Raw genomic sequence first — 9,130 nt, forward strand, 5'->3', positions numbered from 1 at the left:
AAACCACATGAGTAATGTATGCATTCGCCTTGCTTGAATTTGTAAACCCCGTGGATAACAGACATTTCAATAATTAATTTTTTCTAATATGTAAGATATATATTCAGAGATGGGGTAAGATATTATGACAGAATACTCTATAAAATATTCAAATCTACTCAAAATTTTTAAAATAATCATCTTAAATTAGAAATGTACCCGTTCTGAAGTTGAGGCATAATCAGATTAGTGAGATTTTGAGAACTGAATATAGCTACCAAAAAAGTTTATACTTTAACTCTTTACCCAATTTTTTTACATTATAATGTTTTTTTTTAATGACACGTTCTTATCTTATACCCACTATAATTAGTCATGATATTTAAAATAAATAAGTCTATGGAGATTTTGTATATATTGCAAACTGATGTAAAGAGAGATACAAGAAGTCTTAACTAATCAAGAGATTGTTAAGAAAGACTTATATGTATAGAAACAAATACAAGAAATCTAAACTAATCTAGGAGATTGATGAGCAAGACTTATATGCTTAGAATTCTAGGTTTCTCTAAAGAGAAAAGCAAAAGTTCAAAGACTTGTTGAAGAGAAGAGTTCTCCACAATATTATTAGAAATCAAAAGCTGCCGTACAAAGATAAAGCTCAATGCTTAAATAGAAGAGAGGGACAAAGCGGCTAGCCCTAGATTCAATAATGCTAAACACCTAAAGAGAATCTTAAAGAAAAGGAAATAACATAGCAAAAGGAAATTGAATAGCACAAACATAAAAATGAAACGTGGAGAAGAAGAAGAAGCTAATAAGCTTCTAGAATGCTCCATCAGGTCACCCAAGGTGAAGAAAAATTAGACCTCGAATTTTCAGTGCAATCTTCCTCCAAGTATGGTACCAAATGCTTTCCAGCCTGCAGCATGTTGTAGGAACGAGATAAAAACAGAGCCGTCTTAGGAGAACCACCGGTTATTTGTGGTGTAAGCAAATCAGTTTTTGAAACCATCGGATCAGACGTCTCACGAGTTGGGATTAATGTGATGCGTTTGTTTTCATATGAAAACGAGTATGTGTTGAGAAAACCATCATGTATTGTACGTCGATCATATTGCCAAGGTCTGCCCAGAAGTAAGTGACAAGCATCCATGGGAATCACGTCACAACACACCACATCCTTGTAAGTAGAACCCACAGTAAATGGTACGCGACAACGTCTTGAAACTCGTAATTCTGTCTTTGCGTTTAACCACATGAGCTTGTATGGAGCTGGATGAGTCTCGGTAAACAAGGCCAGCTTAGAAACAGCTTCTTCCGAGATTATGTTTGCACAACAACCAGAATCAATGAGGAAACGACAAACTTTACCACGAATCGTACAAGAACTCTGAAAATATTTGTTCGCAACCACGACTCATCTACGACCTGAGGTGCGAGACAAGATCGATGCAAAATCAATGCTTGGCCTGTGTCACCGGTGACACGTTCTTCAGCGAGCTGTTTTTTCTCATCATCGTACTCATCATACACAACTTCCTCTTCCACAAACAAGCCTCGACGACTCAACTTGGGGCAATTTGATTGTCGATGTCCATGTTCTCCACATCCAAAGCACTTAAGGTTCGATGTTCGTGAGAACCTCGAGCTGCCAACACCATCACCGGTTTCGTTAATTCGAGTAGTGCCACCAGCATCAGAAGATGGATTAAATGGTTGAGAGGAGTCAGTGACACAAACGTGTCGTGTACTTGATGAATTCCCGTTAGTAGAACCACAAATATTCTGTTCGATGAGCAAAGCACGTTGTGAGCTTCCGACACCGTCGCGGGATCAAATTGGAGCAGAGAATTCTGAATTTGTAATTTTAATCCTCCAATAAAACGAGACACAACCTGCTCCTCTGTTTCTGTCAGTGTGTTCCGAGCTAACAGAGAAAAAAAATCTGCTGCGTATTCATCCACAGAGTTTGTGCCTTGACGTAAATTCTGGAAGCGAGTGTATAACGTACGAGAATAGTTGTAAGGGAGAAATATTTTGCGCAGATGACATTTCAATTTTTCCCAAGTAGCTATTTTCTCTTTGCCTGCTCGAGCTCTCTGTTCTACACTTGCTGCCACCACGCCGAGGCTCGACCCTTGAAACGAGTTGCAACTAACGCCACACACATGCTGTTGGGCACCCTTTTGAACGACAAGATTTCTTCCACTGAACTGATCCAATCTAAGAGCTCATCTGGTTGTAAGCTACCAGAAAACTCAGGAAGTTCAACTTTAAAACCTGATTCCCAACGATTGTCACCACCTCTTGGTGCCATCAAAACACCTTGATATTGTCGCTGTTCACCAAGCTCTGCAAACGGGTTGTTATCAACGACTTCGTCATCGTCATCCTCTTCTTCTGAATAATCTTCACGTCGTGGCAACCTTGGAGGACGTCGCGGAACTTGAATCAAAGTTCGGACTGCTGTTTCCACTGACTCACGCAGCACATCATGCATACCACGTTGAAATTCTGAAAACATGTCACGCATCGCTTCGAGTTGCTCTTCATGCTGTTGTTGAAGACTTTTCTTAGGAGGCATGATTAGGATCTTTGTCTCTGATACCAACTGATGTAAAGAGAGATACAAGAAGTCTTAACTAATCAAGAGATTGTTAAGCAAGACTTGTATGTATAGAAACAAATACAAGAAATCTCAACTAATCTAGGAGATTGATGAGCAAGACTTATATGCTTAGAATTCTAGGTTTCTCTAAAGAGAAAAGCAAGAGTTTAAAGACTTGTTGAAGAGAAGAGTTCTCCACGATATTATTAGAAATCAAAAGCTGCCGTACAAAGATAAAGCTCAATGCTTAAATAGAAGAGAGGGGCAAAACCGCTAGCCCTAGATTCAATAATGTTAAACACCTAAAGAGAATCTTAAAATAAAAGAAATAACATAGCAAAAGGAAATTGAATAACACAAACATAAAATGAAAGGTGGAGAAGAAGAAGAAGCTAAGAAGCTTCTAGAATGCTGCATCACAAACCCATATCATCTTCTATTTTATCAGGAATAGTTTGTCAACATTTTTTTTTATCTTCAAAAATAGAAATGTCTATAGAAATGTTTTGGTGATACATAAAATTAAAATAAAAAAACTACTCTTAAATATGTAAACATAGTTTTGTTTTGTTTTATTTGATTGATAAAATTTAAATAACACACAAATTCAATGAAAATAAAGCCAATAATGTGAATTTACAATTTTTAATTAGTTTTATAACCTGTATTATGAAACATTTACATTATGGGATATACATGTCTACACCTTATGCTATATGTTGTGTGTATGGACGGACAAATCTACTATACAATTACATGTTGTTCTCGTCTATATCTAAAGACTTTTTTTTTTTTTGGACAAACCGTCTATATCTAAAGACTAAACACCATCAATTTAATCATAAACAATGATATGAGAGTCACAGACTTAAGCCCAACCTAAGTAACCTTCTCTCTTCATCCAGAAGAGACACCATCATCTTCTCTCTATTCCAGAGCAACATATATAGCCCCCAAATTTTAGAATGAACAAATCTAAAACTAAAAGTATCTCTTGAGTTCTCCAATGCCTTGGAAACCATATTTTTTGCTTTATCCCTTGTGTTTATGGTAATCTGTAAAGTTGAAATGGAAAAACATCATTCTCGGATTTGTAAACACCATTGATATTGTATTTTAAACTTATAAATAAAATCACTAAATTCAATTAAAAATACAAACCTGAGGTGCTTTGCATAAGGGGTAAAGTAGTTTACATGTTATGAAAATTTTCTCTTAAGACAATATTCTCAGTTTAATTTGTTCGAGTGGCTTCAATCCAATATACCTGATTATTCAAGCATAAAATATATTAGAAATGTTTTCATGTAAATAAGAAAACACAAACATTTGAAACAAACAGAACCATACAATCGAACCAGTGATTTGTTTTTAATTAACACACTTTTTTTTGTTAGACAAACAAAAAAATTTAACAAATAAATAATTCAACTGTTGCGCCATGAATTAGGATTCACTGGATGATTCACTCTAGAGAAAGATCTGAAAGAAATCATTATAGTGAGGCATATGAGAGGAAAAACATAAGATATAATTTAATGGAATCATTCTCTTTCAGTAACAAAGCCAGAAAAGCGTTTCACATTTACTCCGACTTATAAATTATATGAAAAGCCAAATTTAATCGAAAATAAATATATTTAAAAAAATTTAGTGAATGCAAAATTGTTAAATGTTATACACAAAGATAATGCTTGTAAATATATAGTATATACGATGACAATATAATATGTGTATAAATGGGCGAAAGAACTCATGTACAAAACCTATATGCATAGCCGAAGTCACTTTTTACGTATGTCATCAACTATCTGCTAACACAAAATTTCTTACTTAAAAGATACAAAAATAACAAATTTCTGAACCTACAGTACAGTAAAAATAAGACTCACCCCAAATAAAATGATGGAGCTTGGTTACATATTCATCATCATCAGCCATTTTTTCTAAAACCTTTGAACACTCATATTCCAAGTCCCGCAACGTTTTTTCCCTGGCCGATAAAAATATTTTTTATGAAACGATTTATGCAGTGTGTAATTTTAAGAAGATATATATATAGCTCAAAGATAATTAGGGTTTGAAAGATCAAAATTTCAACAAATAAATTCTTAATTGCATATTACGTCAATTGCTTACGCAAAATAAAAGCTGAATTAAAACACCATATCTTGATTAAATATCTTTTAATCAGTAATTTTAGTGAATCAGTAATTCATTTTTCCTAAAATTTCGGGAGTACTTCAAATTATCCAAAAAATTAGATCTAATTCAAGTAAATCATTTAACTGTTTCTTACAATTAGGGTAGGTTTTAAAGTATATTCGTTAGTATAATTTAAAATATTTCATAATTAATTAAGTAATAAAATCTTTACCATTTAGTTTTTTTGGTTAGAATCACAATAGTATTTAATTAGATTTCCTAATCATAATCAATCAAATCACTAATAATACGGTTTTGTATGATAATTACAATATTTTCAAATATTGAGATCTCTTTATATTTTTCTAATTCTTGTTTCATAAAATCTAGTTATCTGCACTACCACTTTTTGGAAACTCTTTAAATTGAGAAAGTCTATTAAATTTATTTCTGTTTTTAATAAAATAAATAAATAAAATTTAATCAATTAATTTTTTGTAATTCTTATTTTTGAAATACTATTTTTAGATATAGGATCCGAATAAGGTACTGTTTGGCTCCGATTTTTTGGTTAAATGTAACTCATCTAATATATGTTTGGCTTCAGGATTATAGATATCTTTATTCCTATTTGAGTGACATTTCATTGTAATAATCTCTAACCCTATGTTTTTTTTTTATTAAAAATGCTTTTCTTTTAATAGTATAGATATTATGAGATAATCACTCTATTACAATTTACAAGTATTAATTTGTTAAATTGACAATAATATTTCTAGGGAATAAATACAAACATCCACAATGTATTATCCATTTTTTTATAATGTTAATTGGGGGTTTCTTTTCTAGTTAAAAACATAATGTTTTAAAAATATATATAGTCAAATTACCTATATAAGAAGTACAACCACCATTTACAAAGAATTTTGTTCCGAATTTGTTTTCTCGAATTTATGAACTTAAAATTCGAAGTCAATCGTACTTTAAACTTTTTAATAGATAAAAGCATCAGTTACTCTACTATTTTTTATGGTCGCCTGTCACTAGAGGCGCATCAATTATCCTTCTAGTGTTCATTACCACAAACTTTACTTGCTTCCTTACTCTGATTTAAATCTTGAGTTCGTCCATCTAGGTTTCTTGCTCATCATCCATGACTAATTATCTAATATGAAGATGATTGATTTCTTGATCATTTGATTTTTCTTCTTATATGTTACTTTGTATATTTTTTTTACACGGTTTACTTTTGCAGTAAATAGATGATCTATGACACATTATGTTAAGTACATCGTGTTATGATATTCCTTTCATTTTTGTTTCACAATGAGTTAGCTCATCCCTTATATATTAAAAGAGAAGCATTCTCACACAAAATGCTGACGTGTCGCACTCACAAAACTCTAGACACTATTTTCTTTATTTGTCATTAGTTTTTAATAATATTTACATCAGTTTTCCAAAAATATAATTAACACCCAAAATTAAATTTTTATATTCTGTTTTAACTTGATTATATTCTTTAATTATATTTTCATAAAATCTTTAAAATGAATTTTAAGAACTCTTTGTTCATATGATATGATAATATAAGATTGATATTACAATAATTCTCACATGTTAAATTTTACTTATTATACAAAAAATATATATACTTTAAAATATATATATATATATATATATATACTACACAATCGAATTTTAATTCTAATTACTGATAAATATTATAGATTTTGTTAATAAAAATTACAGTAAAAATTATTTTGTACCGCACATAGTGCGGGTTGTTATCTAGTATTATCTTTAATTCTGACATTATAGATATCTGAATAGATCGATTGAGTAACATGATAAATATATCTATTTCTATGTAGAAACCCGATCCTCCAATTGTAAAAAGCAAACTAGTTGAGCGGGATGTTATATTTTCATTAAAAACCAACGTACCAAGAAATATTGTAGGTATGCATCCTTAACTTTGAAATTGTAAAATTTAGAGATACAATATATGATTCCAATGAGTAATCGAGATTATGCTGTTTACAATTTACATCATCCTCAGCACAACAATTAGCTACAATCCACCGTTAAAATGCTCTTTCGGTTGATATGCTGAAATTTTTTCTCTATAGAACGTTTTTCTCTATATAGAATTTTTCTCATTCGTATCAATGGACATAATTGTTGTCAAAGTAAGTTTCCTTGTCTCTCTGCAATCTTTCTTTTATAGACAAAAGCAAGAGACTCTCATGAAGAGAAATAAATGGCTTTCATATCCGTTAAGAATTAATTTTTGATTTGTATAAAGGGTAACTAAACTGGTTCGGTATGCTGCAAGATCATAGGCACAAACCGACCATAAATTAACACCCTCCTAACAATATAATCGATCTATATCATTTGTGATGTAATAAAAAAATATAAGCTTTTAGCGAATGAAAGAAAAAAAAAGCAATAAAAGCATATACATAGGATAATATTGACGAAATAGGGGTAACTATCAACAACAACAATCAAAACGACATAGTTTCGTTACAAGGCCCTATACATGCGAAGCCCAATAAAGATGTGAAAATTAGAGAACAAGAGTTCAAGCCCAAAATTACTCAACGCTAAATACAGAACAAGTCAAAAACAGAGGATTAGAACAACCTGCAATTCCTGCACAACCTGCAATCCCTGCAATCAGTACGGATATGTCGATAAAGAACAGGTTTGCAGCGCTTGAATTGTGCGACTATGATGCTTAAGCCATGTGTCAGTTAACATCATAGTAGAAGACTCTAGAAGCTAGGTTAAAACCAATGTAACCTCTATATAAAGAGTCTAACCACTGTAATAATAACACTTCAAGGATTGAATAACAAACAAACAATCTTTCACATATCTGTTACTTTCTTTATGGTATCAGAGCCATGGATGGAACCATGGAACCCTACTCTTCCCCTTCTTTACACATTTCAAACTGTGTCACTATAAAACTCACTGAGCAAAATTACATCATTTGGAAGTCTTAGTTTGAGTCTTTTCTGCGCACTCAATCTCTTCTTGGCTTCGTCAATGGTGCAGTCAAACCACCTGCTGAGAAGATCCCCATCCGCAACAACATCAATGACCGAGTTGAAGACATTCTTAATCTGGATTTTGAGAGCTGGTCCAGATCTGACCAAGTTGTCAAGGCATGGCTACTTGGCTCCATGACAGAAAATGTTCTGCGACTGGTGATTGGATCTACAACCGCTCAAGAGGTATGGGAAACCTTAATCTCTCACTTTAACCGCTTATTATCCTCTAGGCTATTTGAACTCCAAAGACGTCTGCAAAATGCTGATAAACTAGAAAAGAGCATGTCAAACTACCTTAGAGGAATCAAGGAAATTTGTGATCAGCTAGCTTCAATAGGAGATCCGGTTAGTGAGAAGATGAAGATCTTCGCTGATCTTCGATGCTCTAAGAGGTTTAGGCCGTGAATATGAGCCTATCATTACTGTTATTGAAGATTCAATGGATCGATTACCTGCACCTACCTATGACAATGTGATATCTTGTCTCATTGGCTACGACGATAGGCTCCAAGGATACTATGTCTCCTCCGATGCTTCACCACACCTCGCATTTAACACCTCAAGGTCTTCAAACTACCAACCCCGCAGTTGTGGTAACAGAGGCAGATGACGAGGGTCCTACTCAACTCGTGGTCATGGCTTTCATCAGCAATTCTCACCCGCTCCTCCTGCCAGATCACCTGTCAACACGAATGAAAAACCAGTGTGTCATATCTATGGCAAACGAGGTCATAATGCCTTTGAGTGTTGGTATCGATTCGATGAAGAATATCAACAACCTGCTCAACCTGCAATCAATGCAGCAGCCTTCTCTGCACTTCATATTACTAATGTTACAAAAGACAACAGTTGGTACCCTGACTCTGCTGCAACAGCCCGCATCACCAGTTCCACTCAGCGTCTGAAGCAAGCTCAACCATATCACGGGTCAGATATGGTCATGGCATGTGATGGGAACTTCCTCCCTATTACTCACGTCGGCCCTGCTAATCTTCCTCCAACATCAGGTAACCTTCCTCTTAAAGATGTATTAGTGTGTCCTGAAATAGCGAAGTCCCTACTGTCAATATCAAAATTGACTAAAGACTATCCATGCAAAGTTTCATTTGATTCTGACGATGTTATTATAAAGGACAAAGCAACACGCAAGGTTCTAACAAAGGGAAGGGAAACTAATGGTTTATACAAGCTGGATGATCCTAAATATCAGATGTACTACTCAACGAGACAAGTAAAAAAAAGTGATGAAGTATGGCATCAGAGATTAGGACATCCAAATCAGCAAGTTCTCAATCTCCTCTCTGAAAATAAGGCAATTCAAGTTAATAAA

Source organism: Camelina sativa, chromosome 14 (genome assembly GCF_030686135.1).
Source record: "Camelina sativa cultivar CO46 ecotype springtype chromosome 14, ASM3068613v1".
NCBI lineage: Eukaryota > Viridiplantae > Streptophyta > Magnoliopsida > Brassicales > Brassicaceae > Camelina > Camelina sativa.